The sequence below is a fragment of the Amphiprion ocellaris genome, chromosome 1 (genome assembly GCF_022539595.1).
Source record: "Amphiprion ocellaris isolate individual 3 ecotype Okinawa chromosome 1, ASM2253959v1, whole genome shotgun sequence".
NCBI classification, from domain to species: Eukaryota; Metazoa; Chordata; class Actinopteri; family Pomacentridae; genus Amphiprion; species Amphiprion ocellaris.
Window position 1 is genome coordinate 924,460 of NC_072766.1, and position 22,280 is coordinate 946,739.

The 22,280-nt window shown below is 38.9% G+C and overlaps 1 long non-coding RNA gene across 1 annotated transcript in view; it reads right to left on the reverse strand.

Moving 5' to 3' along the window:
• Positions 1 to 22,280, reverse strand: part of LOC111567962 (uncharacterized) — an 81,995-nt gene that overhangs the window by 18,264 nt on the left and 41,451 nt on the right. Inside the window, exon 6 of the long non-coding RNA XR_008599399.1 lies at positions 17,720 to 17,844. This is a non-coding gene — a long non-coding RNA (uncharacterized LOC111567962). The remainder of the gene's footprint in view (positions 1 to 17,719; positions 17,845 to 22,280) is intronic.

A 22,280-nucleotide genomic window follows, 5' to 3' on the forward strand; every position in this document is an offset into this window, starting at 1 on the left:
AAACAGAAGTCCCTGACAAACTGTTTATTGTAAAATGCTGCCATATTTTAGCATGTTGGTACGAAGCCCCAATCTGGATATTCACAATAAATGTTTGGTCTCAAAAAAACAAAAAAAAAAAAAAAAAAAAGAGAGAGATTTAAATTTTATTTGAATTGTTTTATTAGAGATTCAGTTTGGTCATCAGGGGGGTGGACAAGAGAAAAATGACATTTTAGGGGGAATTCCAGACTTATTTGGTATTTTAAAATATTTTCAAACATTCTTTTCTCCTAGTTTTTATAGATTTGGTCTCAGGACGAGAACATTTACACAACTGCTGCATGTTTTAGAGTTTAAAACATGGATTAGTGGATGTAGAATATCCTCCACTTCTGGAATGACCTATAAATTAGATTATTTTTCTTGCAACCTAGCATTTGAGCGAGTTGAGTCTCTGCATTAAAATGTGTAAACGTTCATGTTATTTTGATTGTGCCAGCGCTGTGTTCAAATCTCAGTATGCAGATTAGCTGAGCAGAGCTGGCAGACGTGTTAACAACCAGAATGAGCCCCAGGCGTTGGCACACATCAACACTGGTGGTTATAAAATGCAGCCGCTTCTGACTAATGCAGCTTTAGGTCACTGAAACTGGACTGTTGGAGAACTCAGTCTTGTGTGAAACTATTCAAGAACCCTATTTGCAGCGCCGACATGGAGACAGATAAAACAGAGTTGGGCTTATCAGGTGATAAGATGCCCCCGGGTGTCTCCCTTCAGAGGTTTGAAGGCTCCACAGCTGAGCCGAGGCCCTGAGGCCAACCAGGACTCCCTGCGGGGATCAGGTCTCTGAGCTGAGGAAGACTCTGCTGACAGGGAGGACTCTGCTTTCCTCGTTGTTATTCTAAAACAGACCTGGCAGTTTGGAGAACAAATTAGTGGATGAATAGATTGGATAGATGTCAGCTCCTTTGTTTATGGAACTATTCAGTCACAATCTGCAACTGATCGGTTGAAAACTCCTCAACTCTGCATGTTTTTTAACCCTCGTGTCGTCCTGCGGGTCAAAACTGACCCGTTTTAAAGTTTGAAAATGTGAGCAAAAAATATATTTTCACAGTGAAACTTCTGATGTCCACATTTTCAACATTTTTGGGAAATCTTTGAACATTTTTTGATGGAAAAAAAGAAATGTTAAAAATGTTTCTGAAGAACATTCGCATAAAAATCAACCAAAATCCAGTGAATTTCACCGGATTTTGGTTGATTTTTATGTAAAATGGATGATGGATGGTTGGATGAATGGACTGATTAATGGATGATGGATGGATTGATGATGGATGGATGGATGGATGGATGGATGGATGGATTAATGGATGATGATAGATGGACGATGGATGGATTGATGGATGGATGATGGATGGATCAAAGGATGGATGATGGATGGATGTTGTTAGATGGATGAATAGATTGATTGATTAATGGATGATGGGTGGATGGATGGATGGATTGATTAATGGATGATGCATGGATGGATGATGGATGGATGGATGATGGATGGATGGTTGGTTGGATGGATGGATGGTTGGATGGATGGATGGATTGATTGATTAATGGATGATGGATGGATGGATGGATGGATGATGGATGGATGGATGATGGATGGATCAAAGGATGGATGATGGATGGATGTTGTTAGATGGATGAATGGATTGATTGATTAATGGATGATGGGTGGATGGATGGATGGATTGATTAATGGATGATGCATGGATGGATGGATGGTTGATTGGATGGATGGATGGTTGGATGGATGGATGGATTGATTAATGGATGATGGATGGATGGATGGATGGATGGATGGATGGATGGATGGATGGATGGATGATGGATGGATGGATGATGGATGGATGGATGGTTGGTTGGTTGGTTGTTTGGTTGGCTGGATTGATAGATGGATGGATGGATGGACGAATGGATGGACGAATGGATGGACGGACGATGGATGGATGGCTGGACGGATGGAGAAATGGATGGACGAATGGATGGACGGATGGATGGATGGATGGATGGATGGATGGACGGATGGATGGATGGACGAATGGATGGATGGACGAATGGATGGACAAATGATAGATGGATGGATGGATGATGGATGGATGGATGGATGGATGGACGGACGGACGGACGGACGGACGGACGGACGGACGGACGGACGGACGGACGGACGGACGGATGGACCTTTATTGGTATTATATATATTATGTATTATCTATTATATAATACTGGACACGCTGTATGAAAAGTAACTTCATCACAATTGCAAACACTCTCACAAAGCTGAGCCATGTTCGGTTTGGTGCCAGTTAACAGCATTTGTCGGTTATAAAAGACGTCTGGCGATCAGCATTTGGCAGTTTGAGCCTTCAAAGCAACAAGAGAGAACCAACAGAGCTCTGAAATGTCACAATCATCTGTGCCAAAAATCCTGGTGTCCTGCTTATAAAACTGCAAAATGTCCAATATGTCAACTGGAAACAGGAAAATCATTTCTATATAAGCCAAAATAACAGCAAGTGACAGCGGATAAAGAATGTTTTGTATGCTCAGTGTTGTATATTTATGATTTAAACTTCTTTAATGACAGAAGTTGTCTAGAAAGAATCACTTTTCTACTGAATGTACCAACATATCGGTTATATTAACTGAACTAAAAGAACACATGGTGGCAACAGCGACCTCTGTGGCCCCATGTGGTAATTACAGCATTATGGTGCACTAACTAAAACCTTTTCAGACATTAGAAACGCCACTTTAACACCACCCGTCTCATAAAGGGACAACATTTAGTCATTCAGACGTACAAAAGTAACAGAGAGAGACTTTAAACACACACTGTATGTACGCCATACACATGAGACTGGATAGAATATTAAAAAATGTATAATAATGCACTAATAATTTAAATCTGCTATGGAAGAAATGGTTTAACTGTAGCTGATAAACTGAATTTCACCTGTCTGAGGTGAAGAAAAGTACAAGATGTCATTTGATGTTAGATCCTGATCCATTCTGTCTCCATGTTGGAGATAATTATTGATAAAATAAATGAGAAGTTACTGAAGATAAAATTAGATGGTCTAATTCGGTATCCATACATAACATGCACATGCATAACACATGCTTCTGCTCAGCACAAGGTCATTTTTTTATCAAAGATTTCATCCATCTGAAATGATATGTCAACTGAGCAGCCTTGGAGGATGACTGCGCTCTCGGAGTGCTTTTCTAGTTCAAACATAAAATGCTGTCAGATTAATAAAGATGAAAGAGTTTTATATGTGCTTCTGCTCTCTAGTTTACTCTACGTTAGTGGATTTCGTACCGTTCGTCCTCCTGACTCACAGCCACAAACAGCAACAAAAGCAGAATGTGACTCCAACTCTTCAAACAGAAGTCCTGTCAGCGGCTGAATAAAGCAGCATTATCTCCTCCATCGAGACGTCTCTCTGAACCTCTGTCAGAACTTGGCTCTTGATCAGAAACCAGCGAGTCGAGGACTTTGCTATCACGGTGCAGCAACATGAAGCAAGGCCAGCCAACATTAGTCCAACAGCAACGAGGCCAGCTTGGCATCTGTCCCCTGGCCTTTTATTTCACCAAGCTTCTGGCAACGACAAGGAGCCGATCTGAGATTTACTCCTGTCTGGCCTCTTGCTAAGTCACTTTTTCTCCTCCAAGCTCCTCCGTCAACGTCTTCGGGGACGTGATCGGACAGTTTTAGGGCTCCGAACTGAATTAAACGGCGATGAGACTTCACTGCATCTTCCAGCTCCATGAATGAATGACACAGAACGTCACAGTTATTATAATAAACATTTCTGTCAATGAATCTCCCAGAGACAAAAATATAAAAGCAGTGAAAGATATACTGAGTTTATCATTGACTGAAATCAGCTCACGGCTCTTTACTGCAGGTCCCCCACTCTCTCTGTTTTCCTGTCTACCCACCTATTGAAGAAAAGCCAACAAAATCATTGATTGAAATATCTGTTTCAGTTGGTTTATAGCCCACTGCCAACTTAAAAGACAAACCAGGATCGCTTCACATTAAATAATGTTGGAAAAAGTAGTTTGACGTTTCTATCATCATGGTCTGCAAAGCTGTGCATCCCTCAGCTCTTTTCTTTCACTCTTACTGCCGAAATAGCCTCTTTTTTGGAAAGCTTTGCTACGACATAAATAAGCACAAAGTAAAAACACTGAAACACTCATAGACAACATAAAGAGACACAAACAGAAGACAGGAGAAAAGAAAACATGAGAGAGAAACAGACCATAACAACAGCATTCACTCCATTATAAATGAGTGTACCATCAAAAGCATTCTGCTGCTTTTTATTTTAAGAGCATTGTCGTTTTGAATAGAATTTAATCAAAGTTCTGTTATTGGAAACCCGTATTTCATGCAGAACACAACAGAATGACACAAGAATAATGTAGAACTGGATTTCTTTATGTTGTTTAAGTGAAAATATTTGATCTACTGTCCCCAGCATCACTTTTTACTGTTGTATTGTAACCTTATTTTAGCTTATTACTCCACCAAGAAACGGCGGAGTTATGTGATGATCGGCGCACATTTGTCCGTCCGTCCATCTGTCTGTTAGCAACATTATTCAAAAATAGACCAACGGATTTGGATGAAATATTCAGGGAAGGTCAGAAATGACTCAAGGAACAAGTGATTAGATTCTGGCAGTGATGCTGCTTATAGTCTGGATCCACGGATTTATTAAAGATTTCTGTATCATTGCCAGATAGCGGCACGGCGTCACTGTAACTATGACAACAAGTGAACACTACGTCAGCTGATTGTGATCCTACTACAAATCCACCACTGAGGACTTATCAGGACTTATCCATCAGAAATGATACACGGAACAACTGATTAAATTGTGGGGGTGTTTCTGAGACCCATCAGTTCCCGCCGCCCGCGACTTATTTAGGTCACATGATTCGGTATCTGTACATAACGTACACATGCAGAACACACGCCTGTGTTCAGCGCAAGGTCATTTTGTTCGTGGGACAATCTATATTAAATGGACACATTCTATGGTGCCGTAATTTCTGGAACAAATTTTTTCAAGATTTCATCTGTCGGAAATAATCCAACGACTGAGCAGCTTTGGAGGAGGACTGCGCTCTCTCAGTGCTTTGCTTGTTTCAGTTATGTATCGCACTTATATCTTATGATAAATTAAATTGTAGTAATTGGATTACTTTCAGGCACTGCATTTCTTATGTTCTGTCATCTGTTTTTTCTGAGTTATATCAGGCCAAGAATTTCCTTCTCGATTAATAAAGTTTAATCTCATCTTACTGCATCTTTCTGTATTCTGAAGTGTGGATTTCTTTAAAAGTGTAAATTATGTCAGAGTCATCACTGACAACCTGATTTAACAAGGTTAGTCACACTGAATCCGTCCTGTTGATTATTTCAGTGATAGCTAATATCAGCTCAGTAAATCAAATGTTTGACTTAATTTAAGACGGTTCACTGCACACCAGCTCAATAATTTCATAAATGCAAGATTAGATTGGTGTTATAGTGGCGTCGTGTGCCAAATGGAAATCTGGAATATTGGCATTTACATGTAGAATAGCTTTTTTGGTTGGTGTATAAAAAGGCGTAGTATAAAGAAATATTACATCACGTTCACCCTTTGTGCCATGGTTGAACATGTATAAACACGTACCTGCCACAGTGTGGTAAAAATTACAATTTATGTCAACAGAGACACTTAAAACTGATTTTAAAACCTGTTTTAAGAAGGTTAGTTACTCTGAACCTGTCCTATTGATTATTTCATAGCTAACCTTATCAGCTGAGGAAATATCACGCAGACTAGTTTAACAGTTTCACAAAGACAAGATCAGATGCATCAAACTGGAATGCTGGCGTGTACAGGTAAAATGATTTATTTAGTTGGAGCATAAAGAGGTTTAATATAAAGAAATACTGGGTACCAGTTAAACAATTTCGCAAATGAAAGATTAGCTGCAACGTTTTCAGTTTTACAATAATTCAAATCTGAAAGTAAAATGGTTTATTTAGTTGGAGCATAAAGAAGCTTAGTATGAAGAAATGGTACATCATTTTAACCCATGTGTTTCTTTTGATGTCAATAATGTGCAATTAATGTCAATAGAGACGCCCGAAACTGAATTTAAAGCCTGATTTAAGAAGGTTAGTCACACTCAACCTGTCCTATTGCTAATTTCAGTGCTAACTAACATGATCAGCTGAGTAAATAACATGCAAACTAGTTTAACAATTTCACAAATACAACCTCAGATGCATAATAATGTGTTCAGTTTTGCAGTAATTGCAATCTGGAATATTGGCATTAGTTTATGTGGTTGGATCATAGAGCTGCTCCATCATTTTAACCCGTGTGTTTCCTTTGTGCCGTGACTGCAGCAGGAATAAAGACGCACCTGTCACAGCGCTGGGGAGTGAATGGTTGGATCTGGGTGACATATGGGGGCTGCTGGAGGTGCGCTTCAGGTTCCCGTTGAACAGGTGGAAGCGCCGGCCTGCGGGCATCCTGACATCCAGAGAGTGGACAACCACAATGATGGGAGGAGCCCCGGCTGGCAGCGACCCATCCCTCGATCCCACAGCCGGAGGACGTGCCAGGGAGACGCCGGCTGAACGCCACGGCACCGAGCCAGGCCTCCGACAGCTCGGCCAGGTGGGATGGAAGGGAGGGCAGTCCTGGGAGAGGCAGCGGTGTGTGTCTGCACCGTTACAGGACACAATATTCTGAGAAACAATCACGCAACAAACGTACAAACCAGCCATGAAAAACGCTCAGACACACGCAAACAAAGGAATGAGGCTGGAGAGTCAAACTCATTTTAGTTCAGGGGCCACATACATCCCAGTCTGATCTCCAGTGGACCAGACCAGTAAAACCACAGCAGAATAACCTAGAAATAAACACAACTCCTAAAGTTTCCTTTGGTTTAGTGCAAAAATATACATTCTGAAAATGTTCACATTTAAGGAACTGTCTTTCTACAGAACATCGTGAACAACCTGAAATTTTTGAAGAAAAATAAGTTCAATTTCAGCATTCAGCCTCAGTTTATCATTTCCACATTACAACTTCCAGATCACAGAGCGTCTACAAAGGAACACAACATTGTGTCACCTGGAACTGAACCACAGAGGATTTACTTTAAAAAAAGAAAAAAAAAACCCCAACAAAAACAAGACAAAATTTTTCAAAAATGAGACGTGAAAAACAAAAGAATAATGAACAATCTAGTATTTTACTTTTTGATCCAAACAACTTGTCATGGTCTAGAAATTATTTTAAATTTATAGTTTTACTAATTTACAATCTGCAGTTAATGTGTTCTCTGGAATTTTAACACTTTAACGCTTTTGGCCCGCGGGCCACATGTTGGACACCCCTGCTGTAGAGCATCAAATCATCATGTAGAAAACTAAATTATTTCCTCTTTTGGTCAATTCTGTATTAAATAAGTCATCGTAACTAATGATCAGATGAGCCGTCTCAAAACATGAGACTCTCATTGGTCAATCAGCCGTCATCGCTGTGGACTCATTAACATGCTGTAGGAACAGGATTCATTAGAGCACTGAGGGGAGAACAGAAAGGTCAGGGAGGAGAGGGAGGAAGATGCAGAACCTGGGCTCGGTTCTGACACATCAGCAGCCATCAATCAGGAGCCTGAACCGTTCAGTGATCACAGATCTGTCCAGAGTCCACCTCAATCATCTCTCAGTAGGACGGCAATGAGTCATGTCCACTGATCACATGCTAATTAACAGTCCAGAGCATGACAGCAGCCTGGTGGCTTTGTTACCACAGTTATTCAGTTAAAGTATCTGACCCTATATGACACCATACAGTGAGTTTCCTTTATAATTATGTGAGCAGTAAGCAGGTAAAGAAGGATTTAAAAGAGGATACTGATTGTGAAGCAGGGAGTTCAGCTAAATGGAGCCTCTTTAACTGAATTTACATCCGAACGCTGTTAGAAGCAGGGCTGGTAAACAACGCCATACGTAGTTTTTATTTATCAAGTAACTTCAAAAAAGAGTAGCAAATAGAGAAAAAAAATCAATATTTAATGTGAGCACCCTTTGGATTTGAAATAACAGCGATTCTCAGAGGAACCGTTGAGCTCAGTGTTTGTCTCTTCATGTAATCCCAGACTGACTCATTTATGTTGTGGCATCCACTGTAGGAGGCCTCGTTTATCTTATCTTATCGTAGATGCTTCTTTATAGCCCCTCTAAGATCTGCTCTGCCTTCCGTTAATCTGGAGGCGTCTGAATGAGGATTTTTCCAGAAAAGTTGTGAAAACAGTCTTGTCAGGTCGGACCACGGAGACGATTCTGGATCTTTTGACGTTAGTCTGAACTGCATGCAGTCACATTAACACAGTGGTTCTCAAATTTTTTCTGTCGGGCCCCCCTTCGGAGGACCAAAAACTTTCGTACCCCCTCAATAACTTTGTGTGTGTGTGTGTGTGTGTGTGTGTGTGTGTGTGTGTGTGTGTGTGTGTGTGTGTGTGTGTGTGTGTGTGTGTGTGTGTGTATATATATATATATATCCATTATCCATCCATCATCTATACACTGCTTAATCCTCATTAGGGTCATGGGGGGGCTGGAGTCTATCCCAGCTGACTCAGGTGAAGGCAGGGGACACCCTAGACAGGCCACCAGTCTGTCACAGGGAAACATACAGAGACAAACAATCACTCTCACATTCACACCTACGGGCAATTTAGAATGATCAATTAACCTCAGCATATTTTTGGACTGTGGGAGGAAGCCGGAGTACCCGGAGAAAACCCACGCATGCACAGGGAGAACATGCAAACTCCATGCAGAAAGATCCCGGGAAAGCCGGGACGTGAACCAGGGATCTTCTAGCTGCAAGGAGAAAGTGCTAACCACTACACCACTGTGCAGCCCATATATATATATATATATATATATATATATATATATAAAAAACTGTGAAAACATGAATATGCAGGGCTGTGTGATTTTATCTGATTCCATTTTGTTGTTTTTCACAGTAAAGATCAGGGGTGTCAAACTCATTTTAGTTCAGGGCCACATTCAGCCCAATCTGATCTCCAGTGGGCCCCACCAGTAAAATCACAGCATAATAACCTATAAATAACCACAACTCCAACTTTTCCCCTTTGTTTTAGTTAAAAAAAAGTACATCCTGAAAATGTTCACATTTGATGAAGTATCTTTTTACAAAATATCATGAACCTGAAATTTCTTAAGGAAAACAAGTTCAACAGTAGCCTATTATGCCTTAGTTCATCATTTACACATGCATTGTAACTGCCAGGTAACAGTTTATCTACAAAAACACTAAACATTCAGTCACAGGTATCTGGAACTGAACAATCTAGTATTTTACTTCATGATCAGAAGAACTTGTCAAGTTCTAGAAATTATTTTAAATTTACAGTTTTACAAATTTACAGTTAATGTTGTTGTAATTTTGATCATTTGTAAAGTCGTCCCCGCGGGCCAAAATGGACCGTCTGGTGGGCCGGTTTTGGCCCACAGGCCGTATGTTTGACATTGCTGGTAAAAATAATCGGAGGAGATGAGCCGAGTACGTGACGTGATCGAGTACGCTGGTGTTCCGACTGCACATTAACGATGCGTTCTCCCGTTCTCTGGAGTCTGAACGGCCAGTGCATATACCATAGATATATATAGAAGATCATTATTATTAATATTTTTTATATCTATGGCATATACAGTCTATGGGCCAGCACAATTTCAGTATTGTTGTACGCCGCGAAAAACAGGCCGACGTTAAAACAATAGTTCAGCTAATTAGTTCCGTGTTGAAGGACCTTTTCCTCCCAGTCGCCCGCGCCCCCCTGACATGCCTCTGTGCCCCCCAGGGGGGCGCGCCCCACTATTTGAGAAACACTGCATTAACAGAATAAGTCCCAGCACACTCTGAGTCATGTGAAGTGATTTGTGGAGAGACTTTTCCACCTTTCAGCAGCAATATTGGCCCAAAAACATCCCAGAGAGCCAAAGACACCATTTACTGCCAAAGTCATAAAACACTTTTCTGTCTGCTGCGAGCTGAAAATAAAACTTTCCTGCCATGAAGATGGATTTCAACAGGTCAGATTAATGAGGTTCACCAAAAACAAAAATAAACATTAGCAGGAGCTGAAGTTTAGTTTGTTGCTTCCGGCTGTTAGTTGGAGTCTTTCCTCTGAACTGATTAAAAACCTGCAGAGTGACATTATTTAATTACTTATAACTATAAATGATCTGACATGGAGACTGGATTAACCCTCGTGTCGTCCTGCAGGTCAAATTGACCCATTTTAAAGTTTGAAAATGTTGAAAAATATATATTTCCACAGTGAAACTTCTGATGTCCACATTTTCAACAGTTCTGGGAAATCTTTCAACATTTCTTGATGGAAAAAAATAAATGTAAAAGAACATGTTTCTTTAAGAACATTCACACAAAAAAAATCACCCAAAATCCAGGAAATTTTGCTGGATTTTGGTTGATTTTTATGTGAATGTTCTTAAAGAAAACATTAGAAGTTTTACTGATATATATGGAATCATTTTAGATATTTTTAGGATTTTTTGAAAGATTTTTACTCATTTTTTTGAAAATATTTACACGAATTTTCTTGCCAAATTTGGGGGATTTTTTAAAATAAAACTTTTAAGGGAAACTTTTAGGGAATTATTGGAATTTTCTTCCTGAAGGTATTGCAAAATTTCAGAAATTTGGGAATTCTTTGCTGAATTTTTGGATTTTTTTTCAGATCAGGAAACAATATTTTTTTGGTGCCTGTAAATGAGGACAACAGGAGGGTTAATCAGGATCTAACATGTCACACTGTGGACTTTTCTTTACACGATCACATTTTACCAGCTGCAGCAGAACAGTTTAGCAGCGGATATTTTCAGATTGAAAGCATCTCAGCTGCTTGGATAGAGTTGTAGTTTATCATCACACATGGACAACATTTTCAGGGTTTTAGAAAACTATAAACACAGTTGTCAGTTATTTTCTGATGTGCATTCTTTTAGTTTAGATTAAACTTTTAGTCTGTTAGTGTATTATGAATAGTCTATGACTAGATCCAGTGTCAACATATTCATTTATTTATTCTCCTTTTATTTACATCACATTGAGGCTGTTCTCGAGTAAAAGAACTAAAGATGTTGACACACAAATAAACTTGGATAACAATAAAATATTAAAAAGCACAGATATAGAAATATTGTTTTAGCACTTTTTCAGTGTTTAGGAAATGATAAACAAACCAGACTGCTCGCTATTAGCTTATTATTTTGTCTATTTGTGCAATGTAACTTAAAGCACTGTCCAGTTCTACATGTATGGTGAATATTGCACATGTATTCTGGTTCTTATAGATTTATTGTTGTGTCTGAATGATGCTGTGAGTAACAGTAATGTAAAACTTACAGCTGAAGCAACAGTGTTGAGCTCCCCATGTCTGAAAAGGGCTGAAGTCGCCCGTCACTGTGGACAATAAAGACACCGTTTTGTACTGAAATGAAACTATTGTGCTGTAGTTTGGGGTCCGATGATGCTGATAGGAATCTATGCCTCTTAACACAATACTACATCTGACTGAAGTAGATTCTTCTTTTGATACAGGATTCAGTTTAACCTTGAACATTATCACTGTCAATACGCTACAACATTAACAAGAAAAGGACTCATAGAGCCCAGTCCTCCTCCAAGGCTGCTCAGTCTTTGTATCATTTCTGATGGATAAAATCTTGAAAAAATTTGTTCCAGAAATCACGGCACCATAGAATGTGTCCAGTTAATATCAATGAACCCACAAACACAATGACCTTGCACTGAGCACAGATGTGTATTATACATGTGTACGTTACGTACAGATACCGAATCATGTGACCTAAATATGTAGCAGGCAGCAGGAATTGATGGGATTCAGAAACACCCCCACAATTTAATCAGTTGTTCCTTGGATCATTTCTGATGGATAAGTCCTGATAAGTCCTCAGTGGTGGATTTGTAGTAGGATCACAATCAGCTGACGTAGTGTTCACTGGTTGTCATGGTTACAGTAACGCTGTGCCGCTATCTCACAATGATACAGAAATCTTGAACAAATCTCCACATTTATCCAAAATTATCAGAAATTTGTCCAGAACTTGCTCAAAAAATCCTCTTTTCCTGTTGACAATCTGTCCACAATGAGTTAAACATCTAGGATGGCTTAGAAGGGTTCCAAAAATGACTAAAAACAATAAAAACACGTCCAAAATGACTAATTTAACCTCAGAAAATATGCGTGTTCTCTAAATGCTGTTAAAATTTGTCAAAAATTACTGAAAATGTGTGCAAAATGACTAGAAATGACTGAAATTTGTCCAGAACTTGCTAAAAAAAAAAAAAAAAAAAATCCTCCTTAACTGTTCAAAACCTGTCCAAGATGACTTAATGGTCTGGGATGGCTGAGAAGGGGAAAAACTTACTAAAAATGGGCCCAAAATGACTTTAAAATGTCTTCAAACTATTAAAATTTTCTTTAAAAAGTGGGACTTATTCACAGTTACAGTTTTATAAACATTTCTGGTCCTCAGTGGTGGATTTGTAGTAGGATCACAATCAGCTGATGTAGTGTTCACTTGTTGTCATGGTTACAGTGACGCCATGCTGCTATCTGGCAATGATACAGAAATCTTTAACAAATCCATGGATCCTGACTATAAGCCGCATCACTGCCTAACTCTAATCACTTGTTCCTTGAGTCATTTCTGACCTTCCCTGAAAATTTTATCCAAATCTGTTAGTCTGTTTTTGAGTAATGCTGCTGACAGACAGACGGATTTACAGACAAACGTGCATCGACCGTCACTTAACTCCGTGTTCCTTGGCTTAGCAAGAAGCGAACAAGATCACACCAGTTTATCTGTACTTTATTTCTTCAGATTACATTGTGGAGAAGCCAGTAACAAAGTGGATTACTCCAGAAGCCTTTCAGATGCATGTTAGACACACATGAAAAGGCTTTTGGATGTCTTCATTAGCATGAAGTATGCGGTGCGGTGGGAAGTTGACATGATTTACATTCACAGATTTCAAAGACTGTTGTTCACTTTGTCGGATTAAAAAAGGGTTACTTTTAAAAATAGAAGCGAGGCGATGCTTCTTTAATCTCTGTGTGAACAACATGCCGGCCATCAGCATTAATCCCAGCTCTACAATAGAAGCTAAGAGCCAACAGCTTGAAGTTGGAGAGGCGTCCGTGGTGTTTTCCAACAGCAAAGACACTGAGAGGAGAGATAATACGAACCAGTGAAGCTGCACTGCAAAAACTCAAAATCTTACCAAGCCTGTTTGTCTTATTTTCAGTCTCATCGCACTTGATTTAAGATAAATTCACTTAACAAGAGACATTTCAGCAGATGGAGGGACTTATTTTAACCCTCGTGTCGTCCTGCAGGTCAAATTGATCCGTTTTGAAGTTTGAAAATGTGGGGGAAAAAAAAAAAAAAATTTCACAGTGAAACTTCTGATGTCCACATTTTCAACATTTTTGGGAAATCTTTGAACATTTTTTGGTGGGAAAAAAAGAAATGTTAAAAACATTTCTTGAGAACAAGGAAATTCGCTGGATTTTGATAGATTTTTATGTGAATGTTCTTAGAGAGAATATTAGAAGTTTTACTGATATATATGGAATCACTTTAGATATTTTCAGGATTTTTTTGGAAGATTTTTACTCATTTTTTGAAAATATTTGCAAGAATTTTCTTGTCAAATTTGGGGGATTTTTTTAAAATAAAAGTTTTAAGGGAACTTTTAAGGAATTATTGGAATTTTCTTCCTGAAGGTTTTGCAAATTTTCAGAAATTTGGGGAATTTTTTGCTGAATTTTTGTATTTTTTTCAGACAAGGAAACTATATTTCTTGGTGCTCATAAATGAGAACAACAGGAGGGTTAAGACAATGCATCTTAAATATCTTAAGTCAAACAATCTTGAAATTATCTTGTTTTGAGTTGTATTTTACAAGAAAACTCAAAATAAGTTCAATACATCTCAAATTAGGAGGTTACATGAAAGCAAAAATGTATTTTTGATTGAAAAACAATTTTTTTTAGCATGTTTGGATTATTTTAAGACACCTAAGCTTGACAATCCTGGTAAAATAGAGCTTAAAATAAGTTTTCTCAGCTAATTTCTCAATCTCAATATTCTAAATATCATATCTTTTTTCAAGAAATCTTACCAAGACATTTTTCATTTGTTCTATTGGCAGATTTTTTCCACTTATTTCAAGGTACAAGTTCCTTGAAATAAGTTTTTTTTCTTGTTTTGAGAGGGATATTTTTTCCAGTGTGTACATCTTACAGACAGAAGAAGAAGGGAAATGTGTTCCACCATGATGAATGAGACTCAGATCAGTTAAATATCTGCTCTTGGTGTAGACGGAGGGCATGCCCGTACAGCAAATGTGCCATTTTCATGTGATAGTCGTCTGCAGAGGAGTTAATGATTACGCTGTGAATGAAACTAAATCACAGCTCTCTGGATGAAATTATATTCCTCATCAGTGTCTTAACAAGCCGCCTCATTGTTGGTTTTGATAGTTAAAGAAGCGCCTTTTAGTAACTCTATGATCTTAAAGCTCAACCTTTGTCCTTTTATTCAGTATTTTTTAGGCTATAATAAGTGCTTAGAGTCACATCGTGTTCAGACATTAGCATACTGTCACAGCTCTATAGTACATGCAGTCTGCGCTATGATTCTCTGCAACACTTTTTCTGTTTATTATACAAGAAAATAATGTTTTGTAGCAGCACTGAATTATGTAGAATATGTACAGAGGACACACAACAAAAACTTCTCTTCTATAAGTCTATTATTTATTGCGCTGTATGCTATTTCCTAGTAAAATGTACATTTCTATGTCTATATTTTGTTTATCTTGTATTTTCCTACTGCTTACATTTCTGCGTTTGGATGGGGGCAGCTCTAATGTGATAATCTAATGAAGTATTTCTGATTCTGATTCATGTGTCCGGCATGTTATTATACTGTATTTACCACCAGTCATAACCCAGCTAGCATTTTTTGTTCTACAAACGTCCTGAGAAAGTTCTGCTAATTTTTCAGGGGGAAGTTTTCTTTTAGTTCCCAGAATGTTCTTCTGAAAGCAACAATAACCGACACCAGCGTTCTTTCTTTGTTATCATGGAACATTATGGGAACGCTTTATAGATTCTATAATTTGTTCCTTCAACAACATCCTTTGTTATTATATAACATTACAGGAACATTATATAAAGAATGTTCTGTCATCTGAGGTCTCAATAACATCTTAAAAATATTCTCTGAATGTTGCATTGAGAACATTCATCCTTTGTTTTCATTCTAGAAACATTTTAAAGACAAATGTTCTATAATGTGTTCCTTCAACAACATCCCCAAAACATTTTCAGAACATTGCATCCAGAATGTGTGTCTTTTTGAAACATTTTGCAGTACAGGAATTTTACATTACAGGAATGTTGTACAACGAATGTTCTGCCATTTGGCGTCTCAATAACATCTCGAATACATTTTCAAAATGTTAGTTTGAGAACATTATTTCTTTGTTATCATTGTGGAACTGTATTGAATTTAAGTGTTCTACGATGTGTTCCTTCAACAACATCCCCAAAACATCTTCAGAACATTGCAGCCAGAATGTTCCACCTTTGTTATTATACAACATTACAGGAACTTCTTATCAAGAACGTTCTGTCATCTCAGGTCCCAATAACATCTTGAAAACCTTTCCTGAATGTTAGTTTGAGAACATTCTTCCATTGTTATCATTGTGGAACCCTATGAAAATAAGTGTTCTATGATGTGTTCCTCAACAACATCTCCAAAACATTCTTAGAACATTGCAGCCAGAATGTTCCACGTTTGCTAATATATAACGTTACAGGAACCTCTAATAAAGAACATTTTGTCATCTCAGGTCTCAATAACATCTTAAAAAAAATTCTGAATGTTCCGTTGAGAATATCCTTCCTTTGTTATTATTGTACAAACGTTTTATAGAAGAACGTTCTATGACGTGCTCCCTCAACAAAAAGACAAAATGTTCCACCTTTAATACATCACATTACAGGAACATTATAAAACGTTCTGTATAAAAAGTGTTCTTCCTTCATTGTCATGGAAAACATTCTGTCCGACTGACAACATCCCCTGAATGTTGATGTTAAACATTCAGTTAATTTTATAGGAACACAACTACATTTTCTTTAAAAAGTTTTTAGAAGTTGATGGTAATGTAATCCAGTGCTGTGAGAACATTCCCTTCTGGCTGGGGAGTCCATCACACAGCGGAACCCACTCAACTTTCTAAAAGTTTAATTTAAATCACATTTAGCTGTTGTGGGAAGGGAAGCAGTGATGGTAGAGACCAGTGGGATGTTTACGACTTGTGGGTTCTAATGTCAACCTCAACTCAAGCTGATTGTGTTTACCGCCGAGCTGGTTTAGTTGGAGTTAAAAATACTTTGTGTTGTCAACACAGAAGTACACTCATTAAAGTAGTGTTTAATTATGTAGACGTGTATCAAATGAAGCCTTAATGTTAGATCTAGTCTGGTTTTTGCACCAAGTCATACAAATGTAAGCCTTCAGACAAATCCGATATTTTCCTGTAGCCACAACTGACCTGGATCTTGATGATTGTTTTATATAAGTTGCCTCTACTCCAGTAACTAACCCAACAACGACAAAAAAAGTCTGTTAGTGAGCATTCTTAATGGTACTTTTGAGTTTGCAATTTCCTGGAAAACAATTAAAAATACTGATGCCTCTCCAGACTCTTCAAATAATGATTTTGAACCCAGAGTGGTAGCTCCAACCCAGTACACGACTCCTACAATCACCCTACAATCATCATAAACATGTTGATTTCCACTATAAAGTTGGACATTTTAACATGAGGGTCTATGGGGATAGACTCAGTTTTATAATCAGCCTCAAGTAGCCATTTGAGGAACTGCAGTTGTTGGCGTCTTAGCATCAGCTTCACTTATCAGCCCTGGCATAAACTAACTTTGCATCCAATGAAAGTCTTCCTGAGGCCTTTGGAGATGACCAGTCAGGGCAAATGGATGTTTTTGGGAGGGGAAAGGCAGGAAAGGTTTTTCTAGCTTGTGTTTTTACAACAAACATTGAAATATGCAGAAGCAAACATCCCTCTGCTCCCCGCTTCATGGGAACTTTAATTACAGCAACTCCCACATGAAACAAACGCTTCTTATATAATATCAGTGAATGGAGTCATACAGGGATCCGTCACACTCCTCTTCCTAGACGGGTCCCATGTTTCTCCCTTTCACTTTCATCTGGTTTGTCTCGTCTCGAGGCTGCTTCTCGTGTGGTTTTCTTTTCAAAACCTTTCCTCTGAGGTCTGCTGTGTGTCTACTTAAAGTGGGCAAGGACTTTGATTTTCACTCCGTCTCTCCTCTCTCTTTTCACAACCAAAACTCCTCCACCTCCTCATCATCATCTCAGTCCTGCTTCTCATGTTTATCTACACCTTTATCATCATCATCAGCATCATTGTCGTCATCTGGTTCGGCAGATTTACTCACCAGCTGCTGCATCCTAGAGGCTCCTCGTTTCCTCTTATCTCTATGCACAGCTCTCCAGCACATTTCGAGGCCCGACAGCTCTTGTGTTGCTCTTCGTCTGCCGTCGTCTGCAGTTAAAGCCGTCACTGACCAAAACAGACAAGAGAATTTAGAATTAGGAACAGCTGCAGGTGATCTGCCCTGAAAGAAACATTCCACAAAAACAGCAAAAGCATGCAAAGAAAACGAAATATTACCAGAAAAAGACTGAAACACGATGAATCACATCAACAGAGCAAAGTCATCCTAGTAATTAAACCACGTGCAGTAAAAGCAGCGCAGACGCCAGTTGAACCTCCTGACTTGATCTTTCTTTTCTTTCTTACAGCTACATCATTATTATTGTCACAACAAGTTGAACAACACAATGGTTGCACTCATCTTGTTATTAAGTTGTTGGGTTAATTACAGGTTAAGATGCTCTTCATGAACCCCAGTTTTCACTCCCAAACATGTCGTCATCTCTCTGATATGAGAATCTAATAGAAGCATTAAAAGCTGTTTGGTGCTGGAAAAGACACGGAGAAAAAAAAGCTTTATTTAGAGTTGTTGTCGACTACTTCATTAATCAACAATGATTTCAATAATTGACAAATGAGCTTGAGTAATTTATCAAAATTGGTTTCTTTCTGCCTCTACAACAGTAACTTGAATGTCTTTGGGTTAAGGATGTCATTGTAGGCTTTGGGAAATAGTAACAGTTTCTTTTTACCATTTTGTGACACTCTATACACCGAATAACAAATTAATTCACTGAGAAAATAATCAGCAAATCACTTTTTTAGACCTGTCTCTGTTTCTTTATGTTAACAAGTCTTTAACAACATAAAGGAAAAAGGGGATGCACAAGGCTAAAAAAGACCTATATTTGAAACAAAAACGGTTTATAGATGTTAACGAGTACACTAATGATTGATATTATTTAACTTATTGTACATACATTCATTAAATAATGTTACTTTTTGTTATCTTGTGTAAATGTTGTGTAAGAATGAAATATTTGTAAGAATACTGACTTTTTATGGGGCATTATTTACAGTTTGGTCATGTTTTTTCCCCAATGGTAAACATGTAAATTAGTGCTTTTTTCCATGATTATTTTACCTATCTTTATTTGGAATTTAACAAAACATGAGCAAATCTGCGAAGTAGTCCCAAATTAAAGCTACAGCTAAATACAGCACTCAGGAGCAGCAAACAGAAACGCTGTGTGACTCATATGGAAGCATTCAGTGCATGTTTAGTGATAGAAGACATGAGCAGCAACATGTCAGGCTGTTTTTAATGTGTGAGAACCTTTGGGCTTGGCTGTCTGATTGCATCGCAGGTAAAACCACTTCTCATGTGGTCCAGAAGGCCATCTGGAGCATTATCCAGCACCATTCTGATGATAGAAGCCAGAACACATTTCTCTGACCTTGTGCAGTGAACTCAAACAATACAGTGAATTTATGAGCATCAGCAGCAGCGTTTTCTTTTTTTTTCTTCACTTGTTCTTTGGGAGAAAAAAAGCTTCCACAGGATGTCATGTGAAACGGCTGGCTGTTTTTAAAATTGAAGCCGCAGCTTGGCCAAGCAAGAACCCGTCTCTCAACGTCTCATCAGCCATCTGGACGTAACTCAAGACGAGGCATGGAGCCAGATTTAAACAATCCGTCCTGTGGGCTGCTGGCTGACTGATGAGGTGCTACGCTGCAGCCGTGACCCCGCTCGGCTCGCAGCTTTTTCCAATAACAGAATACACTCATAGTGGCGTGTCCACACTGCCCTGATATAACCGTCTCCATTACAGAGTGTCACCGTGGCTGCATGTGAGCGCACACATGCACCAAGCAGCGAAGCTCCTGCGGTGAATTCCACAGTGAGGCCCGTTGAATGGAGGCTACAGGGCCCATAATAAAACCCAGCGGTTGTAAAACATGACATTTGACAGTAGCAGAGTAACCTAAGAGATGTGACTGTGGCACTCGTGAATGACATGTCTGGAAGTAATGGCCACGCTCTAATGAACGCTGGGGTTTATTTTAGCCGTTTAAAGTGAGAAAACAAACACTTAACCCACGTTCCTCATGGTCACTTTATATCTCCAACAGCTAGCAGCTTGCACCTTTCATTAGCCATCGACTGGTATGGGTTTTCCAGGGCCGATAAGAATGTAGATTATCGGTGATCGAAGAAGGCCAAGGACCAGTTTTTGGAACAAATATTCATTAAATGGAATGTTTTAACAGCATAACTAGGCTTCTCCATTGATAACTGAAGACTTTGGTGGATCTGACCACCTGTCACCATGACAACCACACACCATCAATCACTATCTACCAACAAACATCCTGGTGGTTTCTGTAGATGTATAGATTCAAAAGACACACACCACAACAATAATGACACAAAACAACGCAAAGAGATGCAAAATGACCACAAAGAGACGCAAAACAACCACAACGAGAGGCAAAACGACCACAAAGATTCACAAAATGACCAGAGACACAAAATGATCACAGAGACACAAAACAACGCAAAGAGATGCCAAACAACTACAAAGAGAAGCAAAACGACCACAACGAGAGGCAAAACGACCACAACGAGAGGCAAAACGACCACAATGAGAGGCAAAACGACCACGAGAGGCAAAACGACTACAAAGAGATGCAAAATTATCACAAAGATACACAAAATGACCACAAAGAGGCACAGAATGACCACAACGAGATGCAAAATTATTACCAAGATACACAAAATGGCCACAAAACAAAGCCAGAGACAAAAAAAAACACGCCCACACAAACCAGCATCCTGGTGGTGTCTGTAGATGTATAGATGCAAAATGATGGCAAAGACACACACCACAACTACAAAGACCCACAAAACAACAACAATGACACAAAACAACTACAAAGAGACACAAAATAATCACAGAGATACACAAAATAGTCACAAGGCGATGCAAAATGATCACACAGATACACAAAATGACCACAAAACAACAGACAAAAAACACACAAACAAAACAACACCACAAATAGACTCATGAGCAGCTATAGAGATGCAAAATGATCCCAGACTAAAAACATGTGAATGTACATGAGAGGAAAGGTGATTTCAGATAAGGAGTGTCAGTCGAAGGAGAGGAACGTTACCCTGGTGGATGTGACCTCCTGTCGTCATGACGACCACACACCATCAATCACCATCTACCAACCAGCATCCTGGTGGTGTCTGTAGATGTATAGATGCAAAATGATGGCAAAGACACACACCACAACTACAAAGACCCACAAAACAACCCAAAGAGACACAAAACAACTGTCACCATGACGACCACCATCTACCAACCAGCATCCTGGTGGTTTCTGTTCTGATAAAATAGAGGAGGCCCAACAGCTCAGACACAAAGACTATAGAGAGCTAATATGTGCCATTATGTGTTTTCTGCAGTATTCAGCAGCTTTCTGGAGGAATAAGATATTAGTTGATATAAACATGAAGGTCCCCCGTGGTGGAGATCCATTTCTATCCTGTTTTTATGGTCGCTATAAAATAAAAGCTGTTAAGATATGAAGACGTTTAACTTCTGCCATTTGACTCCCACTTTTCCAAGCCAATAAGAGTTTAACAAACTTGCTATGTTCCAACTAATGAAGCAACAAGTCAAACTTTGGCTGCTTCCAGGCGAGCCTTTCAGTAAGAGCACGTTTCATTACACAGCTCAGAATTAGTGGTCGACCGATATGGGATTTCCAGGATCAACAAGAATGCAGATTATTGGTGATCAAGAAAGGCAGATGACCTATTTTTGGAGTCAATATACATTAAATGTAATGTTTTAACAGCAAGTGATAGGAGAGAACCTGTAACAGGCTTCTTCATTAATAAGGTGACTATAACTGAAGATGGAAAATAGAAATAGAACTGTGCCACTGTGAGAGAAGCTAATTTCCAGTTTGTGGCAATAGCTTGTGTTTCTTGTTCAGTTTTTGCAGCTTCTAGCTGAAAGACATTTCTGAGACCACAGAGTGACAGACAAGGGATAGACCGATTATCATGGCTGATATTTAGCATTTTTCTGGTATTTTTATTAAGCGATACGCTACTTCATGTCTAATGCAGCTCTCTCTCTCTGTCTGTCGTCACTCTATGGTCTAACAAATGTCTCTAAAGCAGAAACTGCAAAATCAAAGTTTATTTGTATAGCCCTTTACAACAGCCCAAAGGGTGACCAAAGTGCTTCACAGTAAAAACAAGAAAATAACAAGACTGAATAGGAAACAAGCTAACCAGGATTAGCTGCTCTCACGGTGGCTAAGGTTAAGCTAACGGCTAGCGGCTAAGTTAACCCTTTGATGCATAACATGGGTCAAAAGTGACCCAAATCCAATGGAAAATGGGTATCTCCTGATGTGGTCTACGCATCAAAGGGTTAAAGTAAACTACAAATTAACCTGAAACAGAGTCTGGAAGACAATGATGCAAATAATGCTTTAAAATTTGGACCTTAGTGGGAAATAAAAGTGACAGAGAA